At 43.6% G+C, this 6,096-nt stretch overlaps 1 protein-coding gene across 1 annotated transcript in view; it reads right to left on the reverse strand.

The window, feature by feature from the left end:
- LOC117813425 (rap1 GTPase-activating protein 2-like) overlaps positions 1-5,796 on the reverse strand; it is a 49,704-nt gene extending 43,908 nt beyond the window's left edge. The window contains exon 1 of the mRNA XM_034684622.1: positions 5,783-5,796. The gene's annotated coding sequence lies outside the window, so the exon portion shown is untranslated. The remainder of the gene's footprint in view (positions 1-5,782) is intronic.
- Between the last annotated feature and the right edge of the window lie 300 nt (positions 5,797-6,096).

Raw genomic sequence — 6,096 nt, forward strand, 5'->3', positions numbered from 1 at the left:
AAAGGAGGGGAGAGTACAAGGAAGCAGAGAAGATGCAGGGATTAGAAAGAAGGGAAGGAGAAGGAAGAGAAGGAAACAAAGGAAGGGAGGGAAGAAGAAGGACGAATAGAGAGAAACGATGGAAGGGAGGGAAGAAGAAGAAAGATAAGGAAACGAAGGAAAGGAGGGAAGGAGAAGGAAGCAAAGGTAAGGAGGGAAGAGAACAAGGAAGCAGAGGAAAGGAGGGAATTAGAAAGAAGGTAAGGATGGAAAGTAGGGAAAGAGAAGGAAGAGAAGGAAGCAAAGGAAGGGAGGGGAAACCCTTGTTCAATCAAACCTTTCCCATCCACATATCCAGTGCCTCACTGGTGTTGTGTCTGTTTAGGATCTTTCTCCTCAGTTGCATTAGTTCATCACATGAAACCTTCTGTAGGTCTCCTTTAGTTTAATATGTTGTTCTCAGGATTCCACAGCACAGAGGAGAATATCTGTGAATCTAAGAATCCGCTGCTTTGTTTTCTGGAGCTCAAATTGTCCAGTGCCTCACCCTGAACGTCTTTGATGCTAACTCTTTAATTTAACATCAGTTTAAACATAAAACATTCACATTATTAAGAACAGCAGCGGAATGAAAGCTTATAACGTTAAAAGTGCTGATAAAACATTTTCAACGAGAGATCGAGGAATCAGACTCTGAGAAGGAGGAGGAATGAGATTAGAGGGAGATGATGAGAGGAGGTTATCGGAGGGGTGGAGGTTTAATATCAAGTGTTGGTGCAGCCGCCCCGAAGCTGCAGCTGCATTATTAAAGACTGCAACTCTGTTAGTCAACTGATGTAAACACTGAGAGGAGAGGAGAGGAGAGGAGAGGAGAGGAGAGGAGAGGAGAGGAGAGGAGAGGAGAGGAGAGAAGAGGAGAGGAGAGAAGAGGAGAGTAGTTACAGATGGAGAGAAAGGGCCTCGAGGGGTTAGAAAGACAGATTATTGAGAGAACATACTGGAAGGAAACGAGCAAGTAGAGAGGGAGAGAAAGATGGTATGAGGAGGTGAAGGGTTAGGATGCATGAGGATGTATAGAAGGCATACAAGGATGTCAAGGAGAAGGAATCAAGGAAGGGAGAGATAAGGATCTAAGATGTGAGGACAAAACAAGAATAAAGATTTAAAAAAGGAAGTGAGGAGGTAGGTAAGGAAAAAGGGACAATGAGGGAGGAATGAGGAGGCATGAGATGAGGATGTATGAAGGATCAAAAGAAGCAGTGCTGTACTGTAGTGAAGTATTAATACTTTGTACGTACTATCTAGGAGAGTCTATACTTTACAAGCAGTAACACGTTAAAAAAAAAGCCAAATCTGTCGCCGTTGGCGCAGCGGGTTAAGCGCACGCCCCGTTTACAGAGCCTATAGTCCTTGTCAGAGTGGTCGCTCGTTCGATTCCCAGCCCCCACCGTTTGCTGTAAGTCTTCCCCCCTCTCTACTAAACAGAGCTACATACGCAAAGAAGGAGGTATGAAAGGGGGTAATATGGCTTGAAATCCCTGACAAAATTATCGCGCGAACAGACGAGATCCTCGCACAAGGAAAAGTGGAACCCGCACACAAATCATAGGAACCATGCAGAAAAATCCTCCTGGAGTGCGCTGACACATCACTCTCATGCAACATTTCTCTGCTCAAGAGCGCAAATTTTCAGCCTGTGAGAGGAAAACTACCTTTAGAGCGTGTGCAGAAGTGAACTGAGCGCCTCCAGGTTTAATTTACGCGCGCCGCTGTTTCCCCTGCATGCTGTGCCTCTCCAGCTCGTAGGTAACAGAGCTGCTCGCACTCGAGTATATTTTAGTTTTGTCAGTCGGGGGCGGGCACAGTGGGCATGCACAGTCACGATGGTGTCTGAGTGTGATTGTTTGCAGTGGCAGAGTCCTTGTGTTTTCTGATTGGACAGTTTTTTTCTTCTTTTCATCGCGTTTGTTGTTATCGTCCGTCTCACGCACATGGACATGAGGCGCTGCTATTTACGAGCTCCTTGGCTACTTTTCCAAGATCGACCTCCAGAATCTTCCAGATTCCAGGATCCAAAGAAGGACAGAAGGAGGTATGGAAGGAAATAGGGACACAAAGAAGGACAGAAGGAGGTATGGATGGAAATAGGGACACAAAGAAGGACAGAAGGAGGTATGGATGGAAATAGGGACACAAAGAAGGACAGAAGGAGGTATGGATGGAAATAGGGACACAAAGAAGGACAGAAGGAGGTATAGAAGGAGATAGGGATCCAGAGAAGTAAAGAAGGAAGTATAGAAGGAGATATGGATAAAAAAGAACAGATGGAGGTATAAAAGGAGATAGGGATACAAAGAAGGATGGAAGAAGAAGGAGATAGGGATACAAAGAAGGATGGAAGAAGAAGGAGATAGGGATACAAAGAAGGATGGAAGAAGAAGGAGATAGGGATACAAAGGAGGACGGAAGGAGGAATAGAAGGAAATAGGGATACAAAGGAGGACGGAGGGGGGTATAGAAGGAAATAGGGATACAAAGGAGGACGGAGGGGGGTATAGAAGGAAATAGGGATACAAAGGAGGACGGAGGGGGGTATAGAAGGAAATAGGGATACAAAGGAGGATGGAGGGGGGTATAGAAGGAAATAGGGATACAAAGGAGGACGGAAGGAGGTATAGAAGGAAATAGGGATACAAAGGAGGACAGAGATGTTTTAGGTAAAGAGTTAGGACATATATAAGGAAATAAGGATGGATAGTGTTACAGAAGGAGGTAAGGAAGGAGACAGGTATGGAAGCAGGAGATGGAGAAGAGGAGGCTGACAGGTAAAGAGAGTGAATGATTGAAAAGGAGGCTTGTGTAAGAGTTTCAACACACACACACACACACACACACACACACACACACACACACACACACACACAGCGAGCAGTGACTAAATTCTCTCTGACGTCTGAAGAAACAGGAAAGTAAGATCTAAAACACTAACTGCTCTCAAACAGAGGTAGAGCTCGGTCAGATGAGCAGAGGACTGTGTTCACCGACTCGTCGAAAAACTACCAAGCCGGTAGCAGCTAGCCAAAAACCTCCTTTTCACCTCTGAGTGTTTGCGTTTAACAGTATAAACACAAACTACAGGCGAATCAATAACCACCTGATCAATAATTAACACAAGCAAGAGCAGAGTGCTGCAACCTCTGACCGCTGATCTGAAATATAAACACCGTTGTGGTGGAATTCAGGTCAAACATTGTGATATTCTTCATTTTAGAACAATAAACAAACAGCAACTTCCCACCCCGTTTTTTTCCTTCAGTCTGAGGACGCCCACCTCACATGTTCACAGCTGATCAGACCACATCATGCTGATACTCTGGATTTAACTCTAGCGCCATCAACAGTTCCACATTTGAGCTTGCCTGGGAGGAGAGGTGTGAAACCAAACCCTACTCAAAACATGTCCATTTGTAACCTAACCTCTGTTTATTTTAAAAGGCACGACACTGAACCTGACGCTGTGTACAACTGAGACCACAGAGAGGCTAAGAATAGTTTTAAAGGAGGTATGACGATATTAAAAATGAAATGTTGATATTGTGCTAAAAATAAGCAGATGGTTATACCATGTTACTAACTGATTCATAGTAGGGGGTGGTAGTGTTTTGACCAGCTCTTAGTTATGCTGCTATAGAGTGGTATAAGGTTAGACTGCTGGGGGAACTGACACACTGGGATCCTGTCTTTCCCTTTCTCCCCTCTGTCTGCCTGTCACTTACTTTAACTCTCCCTGTCCCTTTAAAGTTAAGAACCATAGACCTTTCTGGAGTCTCTGAGCTCCCTTGTCTCGTAGGTTCCTCTGGATCTCTGCCGTAGACAGCCTGCAGCTGTGGACATGCCAGACTCCAGTTACTTCAACTACTACTATCCGTCTCACCACTATCATCTCTCTCTCTTCATCTCACCCTCTCTTCAACTCGGTCTCAGCAGATGTGTGTCTAACATGAGTCTGGTTCTGCTGGAGGTTTCTACCTGTTAAAGGAAGTTTGTCCTTGCCGCTGTGACTTGCTAAATGCTGTAAAGTGCTCTGCTCATTGTGGATTAAGATGAGATCAGCCTGAGTTCTGTCTGTAAGATGGGACTGGATCTTATCCTGTCTTGATGTTGGGTCTTTGTTAATAATAGAACATAGAGCACGGTCTAGACCTGCACTGTTTGGAAAGAGTCTTCAGATAACATTTGTTGGGATTTTAGACCAAACCTCAGTCAAAAAAAGATGTGTCTCATTTTAGTTAGACCTCTTTAACTCAGGCCCAGGAGGGCAGGAAATGGTTTTAGTTAATCTTATACATAAACAAAGACAATTTTCTTTAACTAAAACCATTTAAAGAAATCAATGTTTAACTAAGTTTTAGATTTCTTCTTCTCCGACTACAGCGGGTCAGCCAACCCTCACAGACTATTTTTAATGTTTGAAGTCACTTTAGCTCACTCTGGAAAACAATGTCAGAACTTTGTGTCAGTAGAATATGGAGATTTTTTTCTAGGGATGCAACAGTATCGTCAATATCACAGTATCGCGAGAAAAAAAGTATGTCACCCATTAGTTTCTAAAGAGGCGTCCTGAAGATCAAAGATTAGCAGTCACCAAAATATAAATGTTAACTCCAGCTAACTTCTAGCTCACCCAGAAACAGACAAAGAGGCGGCGCTGAGGCCTTAAGCCTCCTGGTACACAGCTACATACGACTCGCCAGTCGGTCCTCTCAGCCATACCCCTATTTATGCTCGTCTTTGCATAACTTCAAGTCTCAATATCTTCAAAACAGACGAGTTAAAATTTTTTTTAGCCCCACACAATGTTTACAAATAAAGAAATGAGCTATAGAGGCTAAAAGCACTTTTGTTCCAGGCTGTAAACATGCTAAACTTTGTTTGTGTAAAAACATATAATTTATCATTGGTGTTAATGGGGACTGTCTCACCTTTGGAGCCATCCTCAAATGGACATTCCAGGAACTGCAGTTTTTTGCACTTCCACATTGGCTTCATTTGGCAACACCAGAGGTTGCTGCTTGGATGAGTATTGGTATCAGCTAATAATTGCTTTGTTTACAGACAATAATTCACCAACTTCTTTAGCATTAACAGAGAGCGGTAGCTGATGTGTATACATATATTCAGTCACGTCAGTTTGCTCCATGTTTTGGCCAGCAGTGCGGATTTTACTTTTTGAGTATTTTGATGAAAAAAAACAATAACAATATCACTTATTTATGTTTGTAATTATTCTTTATGTATATGTATGAATGACTTTAACAACACTGATGTCTTTATTATGAAGATGAACTTAAGTCTCTGGCCCAGATTGAGGACAACAACTAAAAGAGAGACAACCTCTATATCAGCCATCATGTGAATGTTTAAAGTTATCATTAAGGCGAGTATCGGCCTAGTCTTCTGTATCAGTGCATCCCCAGTGAACACGACATCACTATCACAACACAGCAAGAAAAGTTGCTCACCAAACCTCACTCAAAAAAAGTCTGATTGTAATGTACATGTCATTCAAGCTCTGATTTCTTCTCATCTGAAACTACTGCACATCAACAAACACTCACTGACTCATTTACCTACATTTGGGGTGCTGTGATGTCACTGTGATGTCATGTCAGTGCAGCTCAGACCAGAAATGAACTCAAAGACCCTGAAAGTGTGAGTGATGAGATCATTCAGCCATTTATACACACACACACACACACACACACACACACACACACACTCTCTCTCTCTCTCTCTCTCTTACCATCCAAAGCCTCCGAACGACACGCTCCTCTTCCTCCTCAGCATGGTCGCTCTCTCGCCCTTTCCTCCTCTTTGTCTCCCTGTTTCTCTTATTGTGTCTGGTTTTCCTACCTCTCCCACTCTCTCTATATCTGCACCTCCCTCTCTCGTCTCTCTCCTCCCTCTCTCTCTTTACCTCTCCTCCCTGTCGTTCTATCTCCTCATCTCTCCACCTATAAATACTCTCATCTCTGTCAGACGCCCTCCTTTACACGCTCCCTCCCTCACTCTCTCTCTCTCCCCCCGTCTCTCCCTCTTTGTCTACCTCGCTCTCCC

Source organism: Notolabrus celidotus, chromosome 5 (assembly GCF_009762535.1).
Source record: "Notolabrus celidotus isolate fNotCel1 chromosome 5, fNotCel1.pri, whole genome shotgun sequence".
Classification (NCBI taxonomy): domain Eukaryota; kingdom Metazoa; phylum Chordata; class Actinopteri; order Labriformes; family Labridae; genus Notolabrus; species Notolabrus celidotus.